The sequence below is a fragment of the Aedes aegypti genome, chromosome 1 (genome assembly GCF_002204515.2).
Source record: "Aedes aegypti strain LVP_AGWG chromosome 1, AaegL5.0 Primary Assembly, whole genome shotgun sequence".
In the NCBI taxonomy this organism is placed as follows: Eukaryota; Metazoa; Arthropoda; class Insecta; order Diptera; family Culicidae; genus Aedes; species Aedes aegypti.
The window spans coordinates 154,266,949-154,294,527 of NC_035107.1; the positions used below are offsets into that span (position 1 = coordinate 154,266,949).

At 44.2% G+C, this 27,579-nt stretch overlaps 2 long non-coding RNA genes across 2 annotated transcripts; both read right to left on the reverse strand.

Moving 5' to 3' along the window:
• Positions 1-3,430: 3,430 nt before the first annotated feature.
• On the reverse strand, positions 3,431-4,176 carry LOC110678512. Its single transcript, XR_002501670.1, has 2 exons — positions 3,799-4,176; positions 3,431-3,739 (listed from the first exon to the last, which is right to left on the reverse strand). It is a non-coding gene; the product is annotated as an uncharacterized LOC110678512 (long non-coding RNA).
• Positions 4,177-5,355: 1,179 nt separating this feature from the next.
• On the reverse strand, positions 5,356-6,365 carry LOC110678514. The gene is made up of 2 exons (XR_002501672.1): positions 5,724-6,365; positions 5,356-5,664 (listed from the first exon to the last, which is right to left on the reverse strand). It is a non-coding gene; the product is annotated as an uncharacterized LOC110678514 (long non-coding RNA).
• Between the last annotated feature and the right edge of the window lie 21,214 nt (positions 6,366-27,579).

Consider the following 27,579-nt stretch of genomic DNA (forward strand, 5'->3'; position numbering starts at 1 on the left):
GGAGGCCTAGCGATATCGCAGTAGACCCCTCGGTTGGACCGACGAACTTGTTGTTGTTGTTGTTTGAGAGGGACTTTAACCCGAAGGTCATTCGTCCCTTAACCGACGAACTAATCGATCGAAATCCGCCACCTTGGAGGAAAAATGTTAACAGTCCCCTTAGTTCGACCCTTGTTAAAAAGGTAAACATGGGGAACGGAAGAGAGAGGAAAAAGAAGTAGATGATGCGAACAATGTCGGCGAGGAGGAAAATCGATATGTTATGGTTCTGACGACGACGACGGACAGGCATGAATGAATGAGAAACACAACAAAGCAACCAGGTGAGTATTCGGATGTTTTCACCGGTTTATTGAATCCTTGTTAGGGGATTCGAGATTGGAGGTCAGAGAAGAAAGGCGATGCAGATGTTCACCCGGGTTTGAGATGGACGGCTGGCTAAATCCCCAGATTTTTCCCACTGAGGTCTTCCAGCTCGTAGGAAGACGAGCCTATCTTGGCCTTGACTTTACAGGGTAAATACTGCCGCCCTAATTTGGCATTGTAGTTTTCAGCAGCCGAAAACTGCTTCATGTTCTTTCGGTAAACCAACTGACCTACCGTGAACGACTTGGCGAAAGTACGGTTTCGCAGGTTATAGCGATCCCTGGAAACCTCATGAGATTTTTCAAGGTTCTTGCGAACAATCTCATGGATTTTAGTGAACATCTGCTTGCGTCTTTCCTCCCTGTCTTCCGCAGAAAGTTCCTCACCGTGTCGAGAAAGACGATGGTCGGATCCCTGTTCCGCTAGCTCTTGTCCGTGGGTAATGTAATACGGTGTGAATCCCGTGGAGGAGTGAAGTGTTGAGCATCAGCTCTACCTCCGGGATCTTGGTGTCCCATATTCGCTGGTCCTCTTGGACGTAACTGCGGACGGCCGCGTTTATACTACGGTTCACGCGCTCCACGGGATTCGACTGGGAATGATAGCGGGAGTTCAGCCAGTGCGTGATCTTGAAGTGGTCTATAAGTTCCTTGAACTCTTTCGAAACGAAAGAGCTGCCGTTGTCTGTAATTATGATTTCAGGGACAGAATTTCTATAGAACCACTGATTTTTCAAAATCACACACATGGCTGAACTATCCAGCTTCTTCACCGGCTGAATCATTACCCACTTGGAAAAATAGTCACAAATGATTTCGACTACGTGGCAGTGGACCAATGAAGTCCATGGAAATAATCTGCCACGGTCGGGAAGCACAGCGCATTTTACCCATTTCCGGGGTGGTTTGAACATAAGAGGGCTTGACCTCCTTACAGGTTGAACAGGCCTGTATATAGGCTCTAATATCTTTGGCCATTTTGGGCCAGTAATAGCGCTGTTGGACAAGAGCTAGCGTCTTGTCAAAACCGGGATGAAACTTATCATCATGAGCCTGTTTAAGCACTCCGGAAACTTCCTCGGTTGGCAGAATTTGCTTCCACTCAAACCGAGAGTCATATGGTACATTTTTGACGGTGATAAACTTGTAAAGTTTGCCGTCTTCGACCTTGAAATCGACATAGTCGTCAGGTCGGCGGGTAACCTTCTCCATCAGAGAAGTGTACCGTACTGAAGTTGGTGAATCTTGAACTACAGCAATGCTACGCGACAGGGCATCCGGAACGACATTCTCCTTTCCTTTCCGGTGTACCACTGTCATGTCAAACTGCTGAAAGTCCAAGCTCCACCGACTACATCGAGAACCGACCTTCCACTTCGTTTTAAGAATGTGGGTGAGGGCGGACGAATCCGTCACCAAGGTGAAGTGGTAGCCCTCGATGTAGCCCCGGAATGCTTCGATGGAGAGGAGAGCGGCCAGAGCCTCTTTTTCAGCAGCGTGGTAGTTCTTCTGCGGGGTGGTGAGCTTCCGGGAGAAGTAGGATATCACCCTCTCACCATCCTCCTGCTGCTGAGTGAGGACTCCGGCGACAGCTACATCGCTAGCATCCGTCTGGATAGTAAACTCCCGGGAGAAGTCCGGGCTACCCAGAATCGGTGCACTGATGAGCTGCTCCTTGATGCTACAGAACGCTCCCTCTGCGGCTTCATTCCAGCCGATGATTTTAGTTTTCGACTTCAGGAGATCCGACAAAGGCCCACAAGTCTCGCTGAAGTTTGGGATGAACCGCCGGTAATAATTCGCCATCCCTAGGAATCTTCTAAGCTTAGTGATCGTGGTGGGCCTTTCGTACTCGACGATGGGTCGAATCTTGTCAGGATTCCCATGAAGACCCTCCGAACTCAAAAGATAACCCAGGAAGGGAATTTCCGGCACCCCAAACTGAGACTTCTCCAGGTTAATCATAAGGTTGGCTCTGTTTAATCTGCGTGCAATTTCCTGAAGTAGCTGGACGTGATGCTCAAATGTCTCCGTTACCACGACGATGTCGTCGAGGTAAACGAAGCCATAAGGCTCCAATACACCGTGGCCCAGAACCCGGTCCATCAGTCTAGCCAACGTGGCCGGACTATTGACAAGGCCAAAGGGCCAAAGGGCATTCGGGTGTATTGAAACAACCCCTTACCTTGCACGCTGAAGGCCGTATACTTCCGCGAAGACTTTTTCAGTGGGACTTGAAGGAAAGCTTCCGACAAATCAATCGTCGATAAGTACTTCGCCTTCGGAAGTTGGCCTAAGATTCGACAGGGGTGCGGCAAGGGGTAAGCATCACGAAGAGTTCTTTCGTTAATCTTGCGCGCATCCAAACAGAGCCGAACTTTATGAGGTTTGACGACTGGTACACAGTTTAATGACCAATCAGAGTTACTGGGTTCGATGATTCCCGCGTCGAGCAGTCTTTGCAGCTCTACGGACACCAAACCTTGTGTTTTTGGGGACATGACGTACGGGCATTGTCTAACCGGAGGCTTCTTCCGCCATTCTTCGGCGAGCTCAATTTTGTGCTCCGCCAGTGGAGTGGTAGACAGTTTCCCCGGACGAGCAGGAATGAAAAGAGATTTGATGTGATCGATTGTCTTCTGCTCGGAAGCAGAGAGGACAGATGGTGTATGCAACGGAGACGGAGTGATTTCTGCCCCGGTATATTCAACCGTAGCGCACTCTACAACGGTGGGTTGGATCCGGAAGGTCTTCCAGAAATCCATTCCGCAAATGCAATTGATGGCTACACTGAACTCAATCTCCAATTGGAATTTATGTGCAGCACCCATAGATTTTTGCAATCAAGCTTGGCATTTGCAATTAATTAGTCACGCACATAAAAAACAAAAGTTTTGTCACGCTCATTTTTAAATGCAGTGCACACATAAAGCAAATGCAGGTGCAACTTATTTCAAACGGTCACGCTAATATATTTTATCTGTGATCGCGAGTAGTAAATAAATGAATTAGTCGAAAAAATTTACGATTTTTCTTTTTGTAAAAAAATGATGATGAAAATCAAATACGCATACAGTAATACACATTTATTAAGGAGAATAAAAGTTAATACATATTCTAACGGGATCCAGTTAGAAATCCACGAAATAGTAAATTATCTGGTCGTGTTGATGTTAGCAGCTACGGGGATGATACCAACAAGAGCGTGGGAGTCTGTACGAGTGCTGCTGGAGAATGTGGGACCACTGTGTTCTTCCATTGCGTCCAGCGCATCGCATGATTTAACCAATAGTCATTGCATGAGCGGGATACATGTTCATTGGAGCTCATCGTCTTAGAATTTGATTCCGACGCGATTGCATTTTTTTGGACAGCTGTAACATAAAAAATAGCTTATTAATCTGTAATGTTTCAACCATTTTATAATACTTACAACTTATTCTTGCTATCCCAGATATAATACACTGAACATCCACATATTTGGCTGAAATGCGATGTGTATTACTGTTAATGATAATACTTTGGGAAAACTCGTACAGTAGCAGCGAAGAAATAAGATGGCGATACATTTTTGCAACCGTTGGTATACAAGTTTGTGCTCTTCAAAAATATTGGCAGCTTAAATAGGTTGTACTAATGTAACCTTTATAATGCATTGCAATGCTAGTGGTATATACATGCATAGACTTTGAAATTTATTGTCCACAAATAAAATTTAAAAGTGGCACATAAAAGATTGTTGGAGGCAGAAAACCTGCTTCTATATGGTTTTCGCACATAAATTATAATGGAGTTTTAATATCAGTGTAGGAGGAGTGTGGGCCTTCGAATTTCTCGACGAGGCTTGTTGATGTGGAGTGGGTGGCTTGTTGGGATTATCCTGAGATGAGCCCTTTTTCGGTTCAAAAAACTCAACCGCATTAACCGACTTCTCAGGTCCAAACACTTTGTTGTAGACTGAGAAGTTTACGGCATCTATTTTCTGGCCTGCGGACACAAGTGTTGGAAGGTCAGCAATAGGGAGGAAATTGAGCTGCTTTTTATAATCAATCCTCATATTCTGAAGAAGGATTTGGACCTTTTCGTGTTCCGGCAAGGGAACACTCATTGTCCCAAAAAGCTCTTCCATTCCGTGGTAAAATTGAAGGAAGGTTTCATGGCGTGCTTGCTGACGCTGATAAACCTTCATTTTTATTAAGGTGTCTAGGTCGGGGTGCATAAACGTCCGCCTGAGCTCTAGCACCAAATGCTGCCAGTTGACTAACCGGCCTGTAGAGCGCATGGTCATGTACCATTGCAGTGCTGGACCTTTGAAAAGGTGGATCGCTGAATCAAAAAGTTCAGTTTCCGAAGCATGTTCAGCAACAGCCATCGCATGAACCATTCCAAGGAACTGGTTCAACTTCAGCCCTTGATCTTCACCGTCATATTTCGCGATGTGTCTTGGACACCGGCAAGGTGTGACGCACCTGATTGCCAGACGGAACTGGATTAAATGAAGAGAAGTTAGATGAAGGAAAGGCAGTTGAAGTTGAAGTCGAAGTTCCTATAGGATTGTTCCATGAATAAGCTGGCTGAATGACGCTTGGAATCGGATTCCCTAGCCACGGATTTGAAGTCTGCCCATTATTCAAGGCCGAAGTCCCGAGGCTCGGATTTGAAAATGGTACAGAACTTGCAGCTGAAAATCCTAACCACGGATTTGATGAAGTACACTGAACTCAATCTCCAATTGGAATTTATGTGCAGCACCCATAGATTTTTGCAATCAAGCTTGGCATTTGCAATTAATTAGTCACGCACATAAAAAACAAAAGTTTTGTCACGCTCATTTTTAAATGCAGTGCACACATAAAGCAAATGCAGGTGCAACTTATTTCAAACGGTCACGCTAATATATTTTATCTGTGATCGCGAGTAGTAAATAAATGAATTAGTCGAAAAAATTTACGATTTTTCTTTTTGTAAAAAAATGATGATGAAAATCAAATACGCATACAGTAATACACATTTATTAAGGAGAATAAAAGTTAATACATATTCTAACGGGATCCAGTTAGAAATCCACGAAATAGTAAATTATCTGGTCGTGTTGATGTTAGCAGCTACGGGGATGATACCAACAAGAGCGTGGGAGTCTGTACGAGTGCTGCTGGAGAATGTGGGACCACTGTGTTCTTCCATTGCGTCCAGCGCATCGCATGATTTAACCAATAGTCATTGCATGAGCGGGATACATGTTCATTGGAGCTCATCGTCTTAGAATTTGATTCCGACGCGATTGCATTTTTTTGGACAGCTGTAACATAACAAATAGCTTATTAATCTGTAATGTTTCAACCATTTTATAATACTTACAACTTATTCTTGCTATCCCAGATATAATACACTGAACATCCACATATTTGGCTGAAATGCGATGTGTATTACTGTTAATGATAATACTTTGGGAAAACTCGTACAGTAGCAGCGAAGAAATAAGATGGCGATACATTTTTGCAACCGTTGGTATACAAGTTTGTGCTCTTCAAAAATATTGGCAGCTTAAATAGGTTGTACTAATGTAACCTTTATAATGCATTGCAATGCTAGTGGTATATACATGCATAGACTTTGAAATTTATTGTCCACAAATAAAATTTAAAAGTGGCACATAAAAGATTGTTGGAGGCAGAAAACCTGCTTCTATATGGTTTTCGCACATAAATTATAATGGAGTTTTAATATCAGTGTATACAATTTCTGATTAGTGTGTAAGCGATTCTTTTATGCATAGCGCCCAATGCTATTTCCGATGTTTACGCGCCAAAGCGCTGTTTGTGTGTTTGCCTTTCATTAGTATTCTGAACTCAATAAGAGAAAGTCAGCAATAAATGTTCGCGGTTTTATTAAAGTTAATTCCGGTGTTTTATTGTCCGAAAGTAGTTCGCCCAATAGGTTATTGGCCCAGGAACGATTCCTGATCGCGATTCGGTCGAATGTAGTGTTTTCGGTCGCAAAAGTGCGTAATTATGGAAAGCCACGATCGGGAGGAGACTCTTCGCGTCGCCATTTTTGATGGCACGAATTTCGCCGCGTGGAAATTCCGGATGCTCACCTTGCTTGAAGAGCATGAGTTGGTGGAGTGCATTGAAACGGAATTGGATGATGTGGCGGAGCTCAAGGTCGAACCTGGTGACACCGCGGAAGTGAGACTCCAGAAAGCGAAGGCTTTGGAAAAGCGTCAGAAGCGAAACCGAAAATGTAAATCGATGTTGGTGGCGCGCATTCACGATGACCAGCTGGAGCACCTTCAAGGACGTGAAACTCCCAAGCAGATGTGGGATGCGTTGGTCAGGATTTTCGAAAGGAAAAGCGTAGCGAAGCGACTTCACTTAAATCGGCAGATGCACGAGCTCAGGTACACGGAGGGCACGTTGCAGGATCATTTCATCCGATTTGATCGATTGATTCGTATGTACCGCAACGCTGGCGGTCAGATGGACGATATCGATGTTGTTTGCCGATTATTGCTGTCGCTGGGATCCGAGTACGATGCGGTGGTGACCTCTATTGAATCGCAGCCGGAAGAGCAGCTAACGATGGACTTTGTCAAGTGCCGGCTGCTCGACGAGGAAATTAAACGGAAGAGTACGTCGACGAGCAGCAGTGGATGTGTGAAAAACGAAGCGGCTTTCTCTGGACGTGCATCACGGAAGCAACCAACGAAGAGGCCCCTGAAATGTTTCGGTTGTCAGAAAGAGGGCCACAAAGTGACGGACTGTCCCGAAAAGAAGAAGGCTCAGAAGAAGTACTCCGGGAAGGCGCAGGTGGCAGAGAAGGACGAAGACGGTGTGATGTTCCTGACGAGTGACAAAATGCCGAATAAGAAAAACAGAATCCAGTGGTTCATCGACTCCGGTGCCACGGAGCACATTTGCAACGACAAGCGATTGTTTTCGAAGCTGATTCCGTTGGAGCAGCCAATGCGTATTGCTGTTGCGAAGAATGGAGAGTGGGTGACTGCAAAGTTTGCTGGTGATGTTCCGGTTCTAGCGGTGGTGAATGGAAAAACCATCGAAGCGACAGTGGCAGGAGCGGTTTTCATTCCGGAGGCCCGCTGCAACTTGTTTTCCATCAGCAAAATCGAAGCTGCAGGTATGAAAGTGGTGTTCGAGAACGGTCGAGTTGAAATCCAACGAGACTCCAAGGTGGTGGCCACCGGACAACGTCGTGAGAAGCTCTACGAACTCAATTTCTACGCAGCAAAAGGTGAGTGCAGCTCTTTATACTTCTCGGGGAAAATCAGTAAGGCGACTGAGTTGTGGCATCGTCGTTATGGCCATCTCGGAGAGCGAAATTTGTCGTGCCTCATCAAAAATGGAATGGTGAATGGCCTGAAAACAAACGGAGGGGATAAATCTACGATTGTTTGTGAGGCGTGCGTAGCAGCTAAGCAAACGAGAAATCCTTTCACGCTGCAAGAAGAGCGGCGGTCGAGTCGGGTACTGGAGCTCGTACACTCTGACGTCTGCGGGCCAGTGACACCGACGGGATGGAATGGCCACAAATATTTCGTCACTTTCATCGACGATTGGTCGAGGTTTACGGTGGTGTACCTTCTTCACTCAAAGGATGAAGTGGCACAGCGTTTTGAGGAGTATGAAGCACAGATGACTGCCAAGTTTGGAGTGAAAATTTCTCGCTTCCGTTCCGATAACGGCGGGGAGTATACCTGCAAGGAAATGCGATCCTTTTGTCAACGGAAAGGTATTAAGATGGAGTTTACTGTACCTTATTGTCCAGAGCAGAACGGCACTAGCGAACGGATGAACCGAACACTAGTCGAGAAGGCTCGTTCGATGGTGTTCGATTCCGGGATTGATCGCATCTTCTGGGGTGAAGCGGTGCAGACCGCTGCGTTCTTGGCGAATAGGTGTCCGGCCAGCGCCATAGGTCAGAAGTTGACACCGTACGAGTTGTTCGAAGAAAAGCTGATGTGTCAAAATTGCGAGTGTTTGGATCCGTGGCCTACTGCCACATTCCGAAAGAAAAGCGAAGAAAACTTGATGTGAAAAGTGTTGAAAGGCTAGTCCGCTAAGACCACGCAGATCCTAGCGAGGCTAACCCGTCCACATCCGATTGCAAATCACAAAGAAATACAATACAGTAGATGTCTCCTTCAACTGGGCAGCTAACTGACTGATGCCTCAACCAGCAGCTGCAACTCTCTTTATTCAAACCAGGTATCTATTTTTACAATTCAACATCCTACACAAATACTATACCTCACAACAATTCTTCCACACTTTTACCTACGACGACGCATGCTTCTCAACCGACGATTCTTCTACCTGAGGTGCGACACTAACTCTATTCCAACACTCCTCCTTAGGGTCGCAACCTCTTCTCCCGATCGTCTCCTCCTATCTTGGAACTCCTCCTCGTTCCGAACTTCGTACATGCTCCGTCCTCCATCCGAGCTCCTCCTGACTTCGATCCTGTCACACGAGCTCCTTTGACCAGCCAGCTGCCATCCAGTGGCCTGTATCGCCTACGTTCCCGATAGATTCCGTCCTCCGTTGCGGCCAATCCATCCAGCCTGAGGATCCCGTGCTGCGCCACGCGGCTTATGCGGCCAATCCTCCTCCAGAACGATACATGCTGTAAGAACGCGTTCCTGGGCCCATAACCTGTTGAAGAGCTAGTGTGACAGGATCGAAGTCAGGAGGAGCTCGGATGGAGGACGGAGCATGTACGAAGTTCGGAACGAGGAGGAGTTCCAAGATAGGAGGAGACGATCGGGAGAAGAGGTTGCGACCCTAAGGAGGAGTGTTGGAATAGAGTTAGTGTCGCACCTCAGGTAGAAGAATCGTTGGTTGAGAAGCATGCGTCGTCGTAGGTAAAAGTGTGGAAGAATTGTTGTGAGGTATAATATTTGTGTAGGATGTTGAATTGTAAAAATAGATACCTGGTTTGAATAAAGAGAGTTGCAGCTGCTGGTTGAGGCATCAGTCAGTTAGCTGCCCAGTTGAAGGAGACATCTACTGTATTGTATTTCTTTGTGATTTGCAATCGGATGTGGACGGGTTAGCCTCGCTAGGATCTGCGTGGTCTTAGCGGACTAGCCCGTCCACATCCGATTGCAAATCACAAAGAAATACAATACAGTAGATGTCTCCTTCAACTGGGCAGCTAACTGACTGACCCTAAGGAGGAGTGTTGGAATAGAGTTAGTGTCGCACCTCAGGTAGAAGAATCGTCGGTTGAGAAGCATGCATCGTCGTAGGTAAAAGTGTGGAAGAATTGTTGTGAGGTATAATATTTGTGTAGGATGTTGAATTGTAAAAATAGATACCTGGTTTGAATAAAGAGAGTTGCAGCTGCTGGTTGAGGCATCAGTCAGTTGCTGCAACTCTCTTTATTCAAACCAGGTATCTATTTTTACAATTCAACATCCTACACAAATATTATACCTCACAACAATTCTTCCACACTTTTACCTACGACGACGCATGCTTCTCAACCGACGATTCTTCTACCTGAGGTGCGACACTAACTCTATTCCAACAAAAAGTTGGAAGGGAGTCTTCGTGGGATATGGCACGAATGGTTATCGAGTTTGGAAGCCCCAGGAGCGGAAAATCGTGACTGTTCGAGATGTGATTATCGACGAGGATTCGAAAGTGAGTGCAAATAAGAAGAAGATTATGAAGAAAGAAGAAAAGTGGACTGAAAGTGTGGTCGGCCCCCCAATTATTGATGACATTGATGATCAAGGGGATGCCGATAATGAAGAAGAAAACGAACTTGAACCATATGAAGAAGAACAAGAAGTGCCTGAACGTGAAGTGTCCGAGATCTTCGATTCGTGTGATGATACTCTGGAAGATGAAACTGTTGATGAAGCAAGTGGTGGTGAGACGACCGGTGCGACGTCATCGGGTCGAGTTACGAAGCCACCCGTGTGGGCAAAGGACTATGACATGACTTTTGCTGGTGTTGCCCTGGGTGCATTGGACTACGTGGAAAATCTTCCGGACAGTATCGCGGAATTGAAGAAGAGGTCTGATTGGCCGAAGTGGCAAGCGGCAATTCAAGATGAAATGGATTCTTTGCGACGGAACAAAACCTGGACTCTGGAAAAACTACCGAAGGGTCGAGTGCCAGTTTCGTGTAAGTGGGTTTTTCGGGTAAAGCCTGGCGAAAATGGAAGTCCGGATCGGTATAAGGCTCGGCTTGTCGCTAGAGGTTTTAGCCAACGTTTCGGGTTTGATTATACTGAAACCTACTCGCCGGTTGTGAAGTTGGATACGTTGCGCACCATGCTGGCTGTGGCAAATCAGGAACGGATGTTTGTACACCAGATGGACGTCCGCACGGCTTTTCTCAATGGTGATCTGAGTGAGGAAATCTATATGTCACAACCTGAAGGTTTCGTAAAAGGAGAGGATTTGGTCTGTCGTCTACATAAGTCGCTTTACGGCCTCAAGCAGGCGTCAAAAGCTTGGAACGATCGTTTCCATCGATTCGTTGCCCGGCTAGGATTCCAGAGAAGTAACAGCGATCAGTGTCTGTACTGGAAAGGTGAGAAGGACAAGAGGATCTATCTAATCCTATATGTAGATGATATTCTGGTCATCGGACGCAACTTGAAGGAGATAAAAATTGTCAAGGGATGTCTTTCAAAGGAGTTCGACATGACTGACGTTGGTGAGGTCACAAGCTTTCTTGGCATGCGCATTGAAAGGAATATGGAAAAGTGGATTTTTTTAGCCAGAGAAGATACCTGGAGGGTTTGTTGAACCGTTTCAACATGAACGACTGTAAGCCCAGCAAAGTACCTATGGAGTGTCGGCTGAAACTTCAGAAGGGAGAAGAGTCACAGCGTACATCGAAACCGTACAGAGAGCTAATAGGTTGTTTAATGTACGTAACATTGACTACTCGTCCGGATCTTTGTGCTTCGGTCAACTATTACAGCCAGTTCCAAAGTTGTCCAACTGAGGAACATTGGACACATCTCAAACGACTCCTCAGATACATCACTGTGGACCTAGGACTGGAGTATAGAGGTGATGATAATGCAGAAGTAATAACTGCTTATTGTGATGCGGATTGGGCCAACAGTATCATCGACAGACGTTCTGTGACGAGTTATGTCTTCAGAGTGTTCGGCTGTGTGACAACTTGGCTAACCAGAAAACAACAAACTGTATCATTGTCATCGACGGAAGCCGAATTGGTCGCACTCAGTACAGCAGTTTGTGAAGGTGTATGGCTGATTCGATTGTTGGAGGAAACAGGTTACAAGCTGAATGTTCCCGTAACGTATTTCGAAGATAACCAGTCAACCATAAAAGTTGCAAATGATCCCAAGGACCATGGCAGATTGAAACATGTTGACGTGAAGCTGCAGTTCATCAGAAGTTTGATTCAGCAGGGGCGTATTCGACTGGAGTACATTCCATCGGAACAGCAAGTGGCTGACATCATGACAAAGTCTCTACCTGGTGGACCATTTTGTCGACTGCGAGAGGAACTGAACCTCTCAATGATCTGAAATTGAGCAGGGGTGATGAAGTATACAATTTCTGATTAGTGTGTAAGCGATTCTTTTATGCATAGCGCCCAATGCTATTTCCGATGTTTACGCGCCAAAGCGCTGTTTGTGTGTTTGCCTTTCATTAGTATTCTGAACTCAATAAGAGAAAGTCAGCAATAAATGTTCGCGGTTTTATTAAAGTTAATTCCGGTGTTTTATTGTCCGAAAGTAGTTCGCCCAATAGGATTGGTGATTTGCGGATGAATGGAAGGATTGTTCTGCAGGTAGCTATGCCAGGTTGAAGGAGGCTGCGGCTGTGTAGAGAGATGGCTCTGCGGTAACGAGAAGGTTACGCTAGTGATCGGTCTAGAAGGATCGACCGCCCCCGAAGAACTCTGACCCTGTGAAAGGTTCGAGTATATCGGAAGAGAGGAAAAAGAGGAATGAAGAGGTGGAGGAGCTTGACTAGCCAGCGGCGCACTCACTACTGACTGCCGACTTCCACTAGGAAGCTCGGACTGTCTGCGTTGAGACTCTTCCTCGCACTGTCTTCCCATTCTAGCCATTTCCGCTTCTAACTCTTTAATGCGAGCTAGTAAAGAGCGCACACAGTCACTGCCTTCAAACCGAGAAGCCACCGAAGTAGTATTCACACCAGAAACTGCTGTACCTGAATCTGCAATCGATCGGGGATGGGCATCCGGAACAAGCTCGGTACGGAACAGATCTAGTAAGGTTTGATCCTCCAGTCCCTCTTGATTACGAGATTCAGGTTCAGCTGTTTCAGTGTGGAAATACTGCTTCAGGAGGTTCACCACATCAACAAGCATTTCCTTGAGGAAGCTTTCTGTTTCCCCCGAATCCCTAACCTGATTCAAAAGAAGGACTATCCGATCCGAAGTGCAAAAGCTTTGCTTGCCCCCTCACCCTTAAGTTTTTGTCATTCTGCTGTAGGCCTGCCGACAATTCGTCGAAATTTTGTCGACATAACTGAATTGTTTCCTCCCAGTTCACCTGTAATTCTACAGTTATTTGATTCTTGTCCTCTTTCTCCAATTTTAAATGATCCCTAAGACTCCTACGCTTTCTAGTGTAGGTGGGATCTGGGAGGGAGAAACCAATGCAAAATTTCTCTACGTCACAGTGAGCCGAGATTTTGCTGTCACGAACTATCACTGTGAGCCCGGATCTTAAACAATGGACAAACATGATAAAAGCGCGTATTTAGCCAAAGCATATTTCTACATTTCATCAAAAGTAGCAAAAATCGAATTAGAATCAATTCATGCACATTCAAAAGTAACGTCACGAGAGCATCATTTATTCTAATTGAATATAACGTAATGTAATGAGTCTCTTTTTATTGTTTTCAATAAAAACTGAAAATTAAACGCATAGAAAACTGTGGCCCTTTTTCAATGTTTGTCCAGAAAGATCGAAGGTACACAACAAATGAAAACTAGCGATTTTCACCAAGCCTGCCTTGATTGTCGTTGGCAAACTGGAGTTATCTTGCAGTTTGGAAAAGAAATTGTATCAAATTTCGTGTGTAGTATCGGTGCCTCCCTCCCAGGGTGGGATCATCCCGAATAACGATCGAGCGAATTTTTAATTCGAAGTCCAACTCCTCAGGTGATAAGTGGTCCACCCTTAAGCTGTGGTACCACTCTCGAATCTTCTCAACAGCGTGTGTGAATTGGGTTTCGAGTGCTTCAGCCATTTCTCAGTTGAGAATGTAAAAAAAAATCAGAAAAAAATGCTTAAAAATAAAAATTAAACCAAAAAAATATTTACAAAAATACTAAACCTACCATAAACTAAATCAGAAAGCTACTTTTCGCTTAAAAAGGCAAAAAAAGTAACTGTAAATTGAAGCTTATTCCTATAAAATTGAAAAAAATATACAAAAAGCAAAAATAAATTAAGCATAAATTTATGCTTTACCGTTTAACTAGACACTAATAAACAAAAAAATAAATAAAAAAGAAATACAAATAAAAAATAATTTGAAGCACTGTGTTGGATTGAATTGAAATTTCACTAATTATTTATTTAACTCTACTAAATTTATCAATTTATTTTTTTCAGCTATAAAGAGATAAAAAGGCTAATTTGTGAAGATGAGATAAGAAGAAAAGAACGATTCACAGCAGTAGTTATCATCATCCGAACAATTCTAGAAAAAGAAAACACTTCTACCTACTGCTTTCTTATTCCGATACAACTCAATACAATGAATCCTGTATAAAAGAACAATTGGAATAAAGGATTCCAATTCCTCCCAGAGCTTATCTGAAAAGGGTTCCACTTCAGTATTGAAGTGGAAACCTTTTCTTATTATTTTCTGTTGGGCGCCAATTGTTAGAGATTCTATAGGTTGGGAACCTCTGTTGTTCCCAACCGGGCTTTTGTCCTGGGCCTCAGGGTCGTTTTGCGGGCTCCAAGAGGAAATTGGGAAATGGGCGGAACGACTTCCCTTATAAAAGATTACTTGGCGTAGTCCTACGTCGGAAAACACCGTGGTCAAAGTGGACCGAACAGCGAAGAGTGAGAAATAAGGGCTTAGCGATTCAATAATGAAAAAAAAGGTATTTAGAATTACATTTTAGACGTTCGTTTTATAATTTCATTATTTTAAATTCCACAAAAAGTGATAGGAAGGGATTTTGATTGGATTACACACCTTTTACTGTTGATTGGTGGCTGAAGTCGGCGCTGGACAGCGCAGGGATCGGGCTCCTCCTTCCATCCAGTCTATCCTTAAGACGAAGACGAACATCATCCGGTCAATCGTGGTACTTCCTCAAAACTGGGCACCCCTTGGAATGGCGAAGAGGGATCTGCTGGCACGCCGGCTTCGTTCGGAGAACTCCGATGGGAGGGATCTTGTTGTGCAGGGGCAACTTGGACGTCACACACCCTGATGGCTTCCGTCGCTCACACCGATGGGACCCACGGACCACTTATGGCTCACTGGAGACTTGTCGCACTTCACTTCCCCGGCTGGTTACGGCGAAACCGGTGCTTCTTCGTGGCCTTCACTTTCCCCGGCTGGCAATGGCGGAACCGGTGCTTCTTCGTGGCCTTCACTTTCCCCGGCTGGCAACGGTGCAACCGGTGCTTTATCGCGGCAAACACCACTGACGGAGTCACGGCAACTTTCCACGTGGCACAACTGGCACTACAATGGCCGATTTAGGCCCGACTTTTGGTTCACTATGGGGAGAAATCAGAGCGGTTAAAAACGCGCACCACTTTCGGTGATGAAAACTGTTCACCTTCTAGAGGCAGATCCATCGGTGACAAACAGTTTTATCTCGTAGCCGTCTTCGTCATCGTCATCGTAGTCGTGTCCCGAGCGTCCACCAACAAATGACGCGGACGGTTTTGCTGAACTGTGGCTGTGTGGCTGGATGTGACAGCAGTTACGGGAGGTGGGGAATACGGATGTTCAAGGGAAATGGGAATTGGAAAATCGGTGTTGTTTTTATTAATTCAAATTCTTGTTTTCTTTTAAGTTCTCAAATTCACTTTCCCACTTATTCTTGCTACCTTAATAATAATAGTAGAAATGATAATAATAATAATAATAAAAAAAAAATAATACCAATAATAATAATAGCAATGATAATAATCAAAAGAAAACTATTTACAAGGAATATTTACAATAAAAAAACAAATGTAACCTTTTTGGGAAGTTACAGTGTACGACTATGACAAAAGCCAGGATCAGCAATTGGTATTTGTTGGTTTGTCGCGGGTTACTTCACTGCAAGGACTATTTTTGACAAACTCTACCAATTTTTTCAAGTTCCATCACGCCAAAGGCAGCAATTCTCCCAAGAGGGTTGACTTGAGGAATGAGCTGCAGCGCTTAGGCAATCATCGATTAGTGACGCTTGGAGACGAACTGCGTGAAATACTGGATCATAGCGGCCCAGACTGCACATTGATGAGTATCAATGTACAGAGTCTAAATGTTCATGCAATGGATATTGCTACAGACCAAAGCACTGGACCGATTTTATCGATTCTCACGATCGAAGCACCCGAGCTATCAAACATCTAATATACTGGGGGAGTTTGGCGAACTACAGCTGGAGCCATAAACCGATCACCCAACCAAGCAACACAAGGAAGCAACGACCAAACAAACAAACTCAATCATCTGGCATTATTCCTGGAACACCAAACACTGATTCTCGGAACCACAGAACTACAAATGGTTTTTTTCAGGACTACCAAAATGAGTCCAAAAAGAGTTAACCTCTGAAAACTTCATCCGATCAATAACAACACAAAACTAGTACACTTACAAATTCATACACATGACAAATCAAATTATTGATAATCGTAATTCTACGTCAACCCTGCGGTAATGTAACAGACATTACCCACCCCAATTTTTTTCCCATAATCGGGTTTTTCCTCACGTCGCGTGTGTCCCCAAAAGTGTATTTACCACGGGAAGTAGTTAACCGCCAGCATAGTCTTACGTGTTAACTATTCAACAGTTTGGAACAAAAAATCTTCCCTGAGCGCTTCTGGAAAAGACTCGTGACCCACATCAAGGTCACCATAGAGCCGGTCGGCGTTTGTTTGTGTGCCTACTACAAACCAACCGGTATCCTCATCGTCATCATCAACGCAATGGCAATGGACATGCCCTATATCAACTGCAGCGATTTGCAGTAGACAGGATGTCCCGGGCCCGATCTATCTGACACGAGGACTACCGAGAACAAGCGAGAATAGAGAAAAACTACTGTATCGTTCAGAGTATGAACAGCGAATGAGCTTTATTGAAAATGTATTTGAATACAAAGGTGCGCCAGAGCTTATGACATTTATGTTCAAGGGTATTTAATATAAAGGTGATGTCAAATACAACGAAGGGTGATTGGTTGTGAATACACACTCTTATTACCCCCCGTCAAGCCAATAACCCGAGTAAATCTCTTAACTTCTCAAATTGAATTCGTGGTAACCCCTTTGTCATGACGTCTGCTATTTGGTCTTCTGATGGCACGTAAAGCAGACGAACAGTTCCATTATCTATCTCGTTCTTCACAAAATGGAAACGTACGTGTTTCATTCGCCTGGTCGGCTTATCACTTTCCGCTACACGAATGCACGCCTGGTTATCTTCGTGTATTACAGTTGGATCAGCAACTTGTTGTCCCAGATCACGTAGCAAACCTCGTATCCAGATAGCTTCGGTGACTGCCATAGTGAGGGCAGCGTACTCGGCTTCTGCCGAAGATAACGCCACGGAAGTCTGCTTCCTTGTACACCAAGACACCGTAGCTCCTTGTATTTTGAAGACGAATCCTGACAGAGATTTGCGGTCAACGATATCTCCCGCCCAATAAGCGTCGACAAATCCTTCCAGAAGCCTTGCATCCGGCTTTCTGTGGTATATCAGCTTCATGTCGAGAGTTCCTTGGACATACCGAAGAACACGTTTGAGATGCGAGTAGTGTTCATCGGTAGCACAGCTCTGAAATCCGCTAAAGTAGTTTACCGCCAAACACAAATCGGGCCTTGAAGTAACTGTCACGTACATCAAACACCCTACAAGCTCCCTGTATGGATGCTGGGTGAATTTCGTCGAATCAGCACATTTCTCCAGCTTCAACCCGGTAGCCAATGGTGTTTTGACAGGCTTGCAGTCGGTTATTCCGAAACGGTTCAAAAGACTCTTCAGGTACAGTTCTTGTCCGATTTTTAGCACACCATCCTTCCTGTTTCGTTCAATCTTCAGTCCCAAAAATGTGCTTACTTCCTTCAAATCCGTCATTTCAAGTTCATCGCCCAATTTCTGTTTGATACTGACGAGGACATTCAGTGAACGACATGGGATTAGCATATCATCGACATAAATAATTAAAATGACGGTCTCTTTCTCAATGTTTGCGATGTACAAACAATTATCTGCTTGACTGCGCCTGAATCCCAAGCCGGTGACGTAATCATGGAATCGAGCGTTCCATGCTCGAGACGCTTGTTTGAGGCCATAAAAAGATTTTTGCAACTTGGCCACTAACGAACCGGCATTAAATTCACCTGGCAAACGCATATAAATGTCCTCTTCGATGGTCCCGTTGAAGAAAGCCGTCTTCACGTCAAGTTGGTGCAGATGCATTCCGGTGTGGTTCACAATAGCCAAGAGAGTTCGCAATGTGGTGAGCTTAGCGACAGGAGAGTAAGTATCCTCGTAGTCGAGCCCCTTCCGTTGGGAGAACCCTCTAGCTACCAAACGGGCTTTGTAGCGGTCAATCCCTCCAGATTGGTTCCTCTTTATTTTGAAAACCCATTTACAATCAATCAAGTTCCTACCTTTTGGCGGCGACGTCAGGGTCCAGGTTTTATTCCTTACCAACGATTCCATTTCCTCAGCAATGGCTGCCTTCCACTGCGGCCAATCGCTGCGCTGTTTCAGGCCCTCCACCGTAGTCGGCAGATTCTCGACAAAGTCTTCAGCGCACATCGCCAAACCGCAGGTCATTTCGTAACAGTCGAACCACGCCGGTTCACGGCGTACACGGCCACTTCGCCTGGCTGAGGCTCCGCCGCTTCCTCGTCGTCATCCGCTTCTGACTCTTCTCTGCTGACATCACTAACTGTATCTTCTTCTTCCGGAACCACTGATTGTACTTTCGGTTCTTCAATCAATAGGTCTACCGTCTTCGAAACATCCACTTTCACTTCGGATTGCTTTCCGAACAACAAGTTTTCGTCAAACACAACGTCTCTTCCACTCACAATCTTCCGTTTTTCAGTGTCCCAAAGACGGTAGCCATTCACCGTGTACACAACATGGAATAGCTTTTTGCACTTTGCGTCCAATTTCGATCTCAACTCCTTCGGAATGTGAAGGTACGCGGCACTACCGAACAATCTCAATTTCTTCACGTCGGGTTTCTTCCCGTACCACAACTCGAAGGGAGTTTTCTTCTCATCCACCGCCGACGTTGGACACCGATTTGTGAGGTACGTGGCAGTGCATACCGCCTCACCCCACATTTCCTTCCCGAATCCGCTCTCCGCCAGCAAAGTACGGGCACGCTCCATCAATGTGCGGTTCATCCGCTCCGATACGCCATTTTGTTGGGGCGTGTACGGCACCGTGAAATCCATGGCAATACCTTTCTTCCGGCAAAACTCGTGCATTTGATCGTTCGCATATTCACCACCATTGTCTGTACGAAGCCTGGCGATACGAGTACCGAACCGAGCCGTAACTAAAGCCTCGTAATCCCGAAAACGTTCGAACACTTGGTCTTTTGACTCGAGCAGAAATATAACCGTGAAGTGCGAATAATCGTCTATAAACGAAACCACAAACCTTTTACCAGGTCCGTCCCACTCGGGCTCAGATTGGGTACCACTTCTAGTACTGCATTCGGTTCCTCGGTAGTGCAAAAGGTACCCAAGTTTGACAGATCGCAATACACTTTTCACGGCATTCTAGATTACCTTATGAGCCAAAAAAATGTGGGCAACTGCAAGGGACATGGAGGTCTTTAATTTGTCTTTGCTTTTACCGTCCCACGTCACTGGCTTAATTGGACCGCAAACATCACTGTGGATTAGTTCCAGCGGCCGCGATGATCGCTTCTCCTCACTCTGCGTGAACGGCAACTGAACGATCTTACCCGATAAACACGGTTCACAAACCATCACATCATCGTCTAGTTTCTTCAGTTCAAGACCGTTCACCATATCGTGTTTCACAAGTTCACGGAGACTATCGCAACCCACATGACCGTATCTTTGATGCCACAATAACGCACTACGCGAAATTCTTCCGGACACCATAGCGCTTCCCATCTCACTACGTTTGCAGTAAATGTCCAGCTCGTACAACTTTCCTTTCAGCCAGCCAACCGCCGAGACAACACCATTCTTCACGATTTCTGCTTTCTCGCCATCAAAACAAACTTTCCAACCGGCTTTCGCGACCCGCTTCACTGAGAACAAATTACAGCTCAGCCCCGGTAAGAAAAGCACATTTCTCGCCACACACTCTTTCGGCACACCGTCGACGAACGCATACAACGACACATCACCGCAATACTCGGCACGAAGCCTGTGCCCGTTCGCCACCACGATTTCTTGAGGCTCGTCACATGCGCTTATAGGAGTACTTTTATGCAGTTATGTTTGCCTAGTACAATGACTCTGCTGAAGCACACGGCTTCGGGCTATGCCTATACTTTTTCGGTGGCCAGCCAAGTTTTCCAATTTAAATGCTAGGTTCTCAATCGCGTTGAACCGCGTCAGTCCTTTAAACTGCCTACGGACACTTTAATCCATGGTTTAATTCCTTTTCTTTGCTTTTGAAACCTTCACCTGCTAGTCTGAAATGCACTATCATATTGAGATTTTCTCATGAGCCAGCGCATGAGCCAGTGCAGATGTGATCGTTTGAGCTAGTACATTGCTACATGAGATCTAAAAAAATGTGTCTCACCAATAGAGGGATTCCACGGAGGCATGCAAGTCGATTCTGATCGACCATTTCAAAAATATCTGAAACTTTGCACAGTTTTTCAGTTCCATCTAAATCGTCATTTTCCGATATCAAATCTTCAAGTTGAGTCACGACTAACTTTTCAAAAGGGTGTATGTGAAAATGGCTCAAAAATATTCAAAAAGCTGCACAGCAAAAACGGTTCGTTCGATTGTTAGACAACTAAAGAAACAAAGTTAGACAACTAAATAAAGATTCCAAAAAAAAATACAGACAGGAAAAAAAATTTTTTTTTGCATTAAAAAACATCATTTTTGTCACAAAAACTCAAATATCTCAAAACCCTATCGGAATACCAACGTAATTTTTTGAGGGAAAACGGTCCATTATATTAGCTACCTACCATAAAAATTTGGCGATGGTAAGCCAATAAACAAAAAAGTTATGACATTTCAAACATTTCACAAATTTGACACTTAGTGAATGTTTTTTTTTTTTTCATTGTTAATTTTTTTTAGGACCGCAGTTTGTTGCTGAATTTTTTGTTAAGGGTACCACACACACTGGGGCAGATCGCTGTTTTCGACGGCCAAAACCTCTAGTACTCTGGATATGCACTCTAGAGGTTTGGTGACTTCGACAAAGTGTTTTGGAATAACTTGTACTATGTTTTGACACATTCAGATTTGATCTAGATAAGTGAAAACTGATCTAGATCAGTTTTATCTTTTGATAGAAGCGTCTTAGCAAAAAACATTCTTCTGCAAAGTTGTTCATTGAGGCATTTTTGACATTTCTTCGGAAGACACTTACACTCTATCATTGACGTGGATTACGATATATGACAATTTAGTAAAAACAGTTAAAACATCGATTTTGACCATTTTTTCATACAAAAAAAATTGTTAAAAAATATTTTGTCATCAAGTATTAGAAGCTTAACCATAACAAAGTAAATTTACATAATTTACTAGTAAAATTTTTAGATTTAATTATATTTTTGGTAAAAACAGTCTAAAAATAGTGTTTTACAAAATCCAGGATAACTCATGAAGCGGCAGATGGCGGCAGCTAATTTTTTGTATACGACTAGACAAGAACATAAGTTTCATTGTCCCGAAGAAAGAAAAGTGGGGCCACGTGGGGCTTTTTTGTTGTGGTGGTTTGAAAATTTGATGAAAATATGTTAAAAAATGCTTATATTTCAGAAACTTTTCGAGAATTTATATTTTTCAAATGTATTTCTGAAACATATTGCATTTTTACGAAGTGTTTTAAAGAAGTCATCTCTAAACTGGTGTTCCAATAAACTTTTAAACGGAATTCAAGATAATTTGTCCCATACGTGTATCTACCTATCTATCTATCCTTTGATTTTTATTAGAGTAATAGTATTGTGTTTAATAAAAGCCATATTATACGATACCAGTTTGGTGATGACTTTTTCAAAACACTTCGTCAACATACAATTTGTTTTAAAAATACATTAAAAATATAAATTCATGAAAAGTTTCTCAAATACAAGTATTTTTTAACATTTTTCATCAAATTTTCAAACCACAACAACAAAAAAGCCCCACGTGGCCCCACTTTTCTTTCTTCGGGACAATGAAACTTATGTTCTTGACTAGTCGTATACAAAAAATTAGCTGCCGCCATCTGCCGCTTCATGAGTTATTCTGGATTTTGTAAAACACTATTTTTTGACTGTTTTTACCAAATATATAATTACATCTGAAAATTTTGCTAGTAAATTATGTAAATTTACTTTGTTATAGTTAAGCTTCTAATACTTGATGAAAAAAAAAATTAACAATTTTTTTGTATGAAAAAATGATCAAAATCGATTTTTTGACTGTTTTTACTAAATTGTCATATATCGTAATCCACGTCAGTGATAGAGTGTAAGTGTCTTCCGAAGAAATGTCACAAATACCTCAATGAACAACTTTGCCGAAGAAAGTTTTTTGCTAGGACGCTCCTATCAAAAGATAAAACTGATCTAGATCAGTTTTCACTTATCTAGATCAAATCTGAATGTGTCAAAATATAGTACAAGTTATTCCAAAATACTTCGTCGAAGACACCAAACCTCTAGGGTGCATATCTAGAGTACTAGAGGTTTTGGCCGTCGAAAACAACGATCTGCCCCAGTGTGCCACATGAGGTTAACAAGTTGTTTTCATGATATTTTATTTAATTATTCATAACTATTATAGCATCTATTAGAAAGTTAGACGCGATCCAGTTTTATGATCTAAAGTCTTGATAGTGTCATATTTTTTATTGTACGTAACTGAAGAAAAATTCTCTCAATAGTGTTGAAACCTTTTGATAAAAGAAACCTATAAGAAATCTAATATTGAAGACAAAAGCTACAAAAAAAGTTTTCTATACAGGTATACGACTAGTTTACCTGCAAAAAGTTTACCTCTTAGAGAACAAGGCTGGTCTATACCCAGGTGATCTAGTATACGTAAAGCAGGTCGGTTTTCTCGGCGCTGGTTTTCTCCACAAAGTTAAAATCTGATTACACCTGGGTATAGACCCGCCTTGGTAGAGAATAGACTTTGTTAATCATATTTGGAAGAAAGCGAGTAACTTCAACAACATCAAAACATGATAGGTACATACCATGAACATACTCACGAAAAAGCTAAAAATATACTACCACTATGGTTATAAAAGATTTAATTGTAAAATTTTTCTTCAGTCAAGCAAACGACTAGTCAGTCAGTAAAATCTTAAAAGTGATTCTGTTTATTAAAATCTAACGAGCAACATGAGTAGTCGCTTTCTCAACTGTTGCAGGCCGTTTGCAGAAAAAAAGTGTTCGAAAGAGCTACGAAATCTCACCGAAAGCACCATAGATAAACTGAAAGCGGCTGGTTATGCTCCAATGTCTACATTGAATACAAATTTACGCATTTGTACGTCCTGTCGTTTAAACGTTGACAAACGGGCAATCTGTACATCATCGGTGGATCAGGTTGCAGGAAGTTCGAAAACAACAACAACTGAGGAATTACTAGATGCACCGACAACAACTGAGGAGTTACCAGAAGTACCAAGTGCAGATAGTCTTGCTAAAAAGAGCGGCGCAACTAGTTTGACCACGCGGAAACGAGGACTACCGAGAACAAGCGAGAAGAGAGAAAAACAACTGTATCGTTCAGAGTATGAACAGTGAATGAGCTTTATTGAAAATGTATTAGAATACAAAGGTGCGCCAGAGCTTATGACGTTTATGTTCAAGGTTACTTAATATAAAGGTGATGTCAAATACAACGAAGGGTGATTGGTTGTGAATACACACTCTTATTACCCCCCGTCAAGCCAATAACCCAAGTAAATCTTTTAACTTCTCAAATTGAATTCGTGGTAACCTCTTGGTCATGACGTCTGCTATTTGGTCTTCCGATGGCACGTAAAGTAGACGAACAGTTCCATTATCTATCTCGTTCTTCACAAAATGGAAACGTACATCTACGTGTTTCATTCTCCTGGTTGGCTTATCACTTTCCGCTACACGAATGCACGCCTGGTTATCTTCGTGTATTACAGTTGGATCAGCAACTTGTTGTCCCAGATCACGTAGCAAACCTCGTATCCAGATAGCTTCGGTGACTGCCATAGTGAGGGCAGCGTACTCGGCTTCTGCCGAAGATAACGCCACGGAAGTCTGCTTCCTTGTACACCAAGACACCGAAGCTCCTTGTATTTTGAAGACGTATCCTGACAGAGATTTGCGGTCAACGATATCTCCCGCCCAATCAGCGTCGACAAATCCTTCCAGAAGCCTTGCATCCGGCTTTCTGTGGTATATCAGCTTCATGTCGAGAGTTCCTTGGACATACCGAAGAACACGTTTGAGATGCGAGTAGTGTTCATCGGTAGCGCAGCTCTGAAATCCGCTAAAGTAGTTTACCGCCAAACACAAATCAGGCCTCGAAGTAACTGTCACGTACATCAAACACCCTACAAGTTCCCTGTAAGGATGCTGGGTGAATTTCGTCGAATCAACACATTTCTCCAGCTTCAATCCGGTAGCCAATGGTGTTTTTACAGGCTTGCAGTCGGTCATTCCGAAACGGTTCAAAAGACTTTTCAGGTACAGTTCTTGTCCGATTTTTAGCACACCGTCCTTCCTGTTTCGTTCAATCGTCAGTCCCAAAAATGTGCTTACTGTTAACGAACAACCTCTGGCAGCACGGTTGTGTATCCATACAACCGCCGCTACTGTGGTGTGCCCCTACCAGTTAGGCAACACTGTGGTAGCTGTCATTATTTTCCCTCCACTTTGTTATTCTTAAATGTATCTTCGATTAATACAAACGTGTTTTTAGTTTCTCTCTAAACAAGAGTAATTCTTTTATTCACTTCCGGTTCCTCCGTGTCGTTCCGAAACCCATTTCAGGTTTTGGGTCCAGTAATCGCGTGGCGCGAGTGTAACCGTTTCGGAAAAAGGTTGTTCGCGATGGAGGAGGAAAAAGCCGAGCGTGTTTTCCTGCCGCTTTTCGACGGCACGAATTTTGCAGCATGGAAGTTCCGCATGCTAATACTCCTGGAGGAGCATGAACTCGTGGAGTGTGTGGAAACTTATGCTGCTGATGTACCGGAACTGCAGGAAGTGGATGGCGATAGTGAAGCAGTGAAGAAGACAAAAGAATTGGCCAGAGAGAGAAGGAAGAAAATGGATCGCAAGTGTAAATCGTTGCTAGTGTCGCGTATACACGATTCGCAGCTGGAATATATCCAGGACAAACCGGCTCCGAAGGATATTTGGAATGCGTTGCGCCGTGTGTTTGAGCGGCGCAGCATCGCGAGCAGGATGCATCTAAAGCGTCAAATGCTCACAATGCGTTTCGAGAGTGGTTCGCTTCGGCAACATTTTCTTCGGTTCGACAAGCTAGTGCGCGAATACCGGGCAACTGATGCAGTGCTGGAGGAGATCGACGTGATCTGCCACTTGCTCCTCACTCTTGGCAGTTCGTATGCCACCGTGGTTACCGCGATTGAGACAATGCCGGAAGAAAACTTGTCGCTTGAGTTTGTCAAGTGCCGGCTACTTGACGAAGAAACAAAGCGTAAAGGTGTCGAAATGTGTTCCCCCGCTGCGAGTGGTGAAGCTGCTTTTTCCGGCTCGAAGAAGCCACCGAAAACGTACAAAATGAAGTGTTTCGGGTGTAAGCAGGAGGGACACAAGTTGTCGGAATGCCCTATGAAGAAAAAGAAGAATAGCAACAAAAGTGAAAAATCGAAAGCGCATCTTGCCGAGAAGGGTGGTGTTTGTTTTGTTGGCTGCAGCAGGGGTTCCGAAATACAGTGTGGGTCGCGAAAAGTGAACTGGTTCATCGATTCAGGTTGTTCGGACCACCTGGTGAACGATAAATCGTTGTTCGATTATTTGAAGGTGTTGGACAGTCCGATTGAAATAGCGATCGCGAAAAATGAACAGTGTATTGTGGCGAAACATTCCGGAACGGTCCGTGTGTACTCCGAAGTCAACGGGAAACAAATCGAATGCACAGTAAAGGACGTTTTGTACGTGCCAGAATTAAGGTGCAATTTGTTTTCGGTGATGAGAGTGGACGATGCGGGAATGAAAGTGATCTACGAGAAAGGCAAAGTGCGAATTATGCGTGGATCGAAAATCGTCGCCACTGGTGCGCGTGTCGGACGATTGTACGGTTTGAATTTCTCAACCGTCAGAGAAATTGTGAACGAATCGTTGCTTACGTGCGGTCGAATTCCGAAGAGATTGGAATTGTGGCATCGTCGATTCGGGCATTTGAATGCAAGAAGCCTCGAAAAACTGATACGCGATGAAATGGTTACCGGTTTGAAAGTGGACGGCGCGGTTAAGACTAAGGACATGGTAGTGTGCGAGCCGTGCGTCGTTGGAAAGCAAACTCGGAAACCTTTCGCGGTACGTGATGGAAAGCGTTCGTCGCGTGTGCTTGAACTGGTCCATTCGGATGTGTGTGGTCCGGTTACGCCGGTTGGAGTATTGGGAGTGAAATACTTCGTAACTTTCACCGATGACTGGAGTCATTTTGCCGTAGTGTTCCTGATCACATCGAAGGATGAAGTGTTCGAGTGTTTCCAGACGTACGAGGCGTTGATGTCGGCAAAGTTTGAACGTAAGATTCACCGTCTGCGTTGCGATAATGGTGGTGAGTACAAAAGCAAACAATTTGAGCGTTTTTGTAAGTCCAAGGGGATCCAAGTGGAGTGGACTGTTCCTCACACACCTGAACAGAACGGTGTGAGCGAGCGGCTCAATCGAACTCTGGTCGAGAAGGCTCGATCAATGCTAGAAGATTCAGGAGCAGATAAGCGGTTCTGGGGACAGGCGATCCAAACCGCTGCGTATTTGCTGAATCGTAGCCCGTCGTCGGCTATTGCTCCGAACGTGACACCGTATGAGCTGTGGGAAGGTTGCAAGCCAGATGTAAGTAAACTTCGAACGTTCGGCTGTGGTGTGTATGTTCACGTCCCGAAGGAGCAGCGAACGAAGCTGGATGCAAAAGCGTGGAAGGGGATTTTCCTGGGATACGCTAACAATGGTTATCGCGTGTGGAACCCCAAAGTAGGAAAAATCGTTCATGCCCGAGATGTAGATTTCCTTGAAGCTAGTGAGGCGAAGTTACAGGTCGACAGAGTATTGCCGAATGATGTCTTTTCTGTTTCCAAAAGAAAAGAGCAAAACAACGATAGTGATGATGAGGAAGAAGTGAGTTCCGTATCCGATGGTGAGTCGAATGAAGAGTTCGACAGTTTCCGTGATGATGGTTCATCGGATCCTGGTGAAGGAACGGTGGCGGTCGATGGCACTGAATCAAGCGGAGAAGCAGATCGGAGCAGTGGTGAAACGGGTAGATCACAGCGGAATCGGAAAGTTCCGCCCTGGCATAGGGACTACGAAATCGACTATGCAGCATACGCGCTGAATGCAACAAGCTACGTGGAAGACCTCCCGAATTCCATAGCAGATGCGAAGAGACGAAGCGATTGGAACTTGTGGCAGGCTGCTATAATAGAGGAAATGGATTCCTTGAAGAAGAACGGAACATGGAAATTGACGAAGCTTCCGGAAAACCGTACACCGATTACCAACAAGTGGGTTTTCAAGGTGAAGCATGGCGTTGATGGAGCACCGGACCGGTACAAGGCACGGTTGGTGGCTCGGGGATTCAGCCAAAAGTACGGGA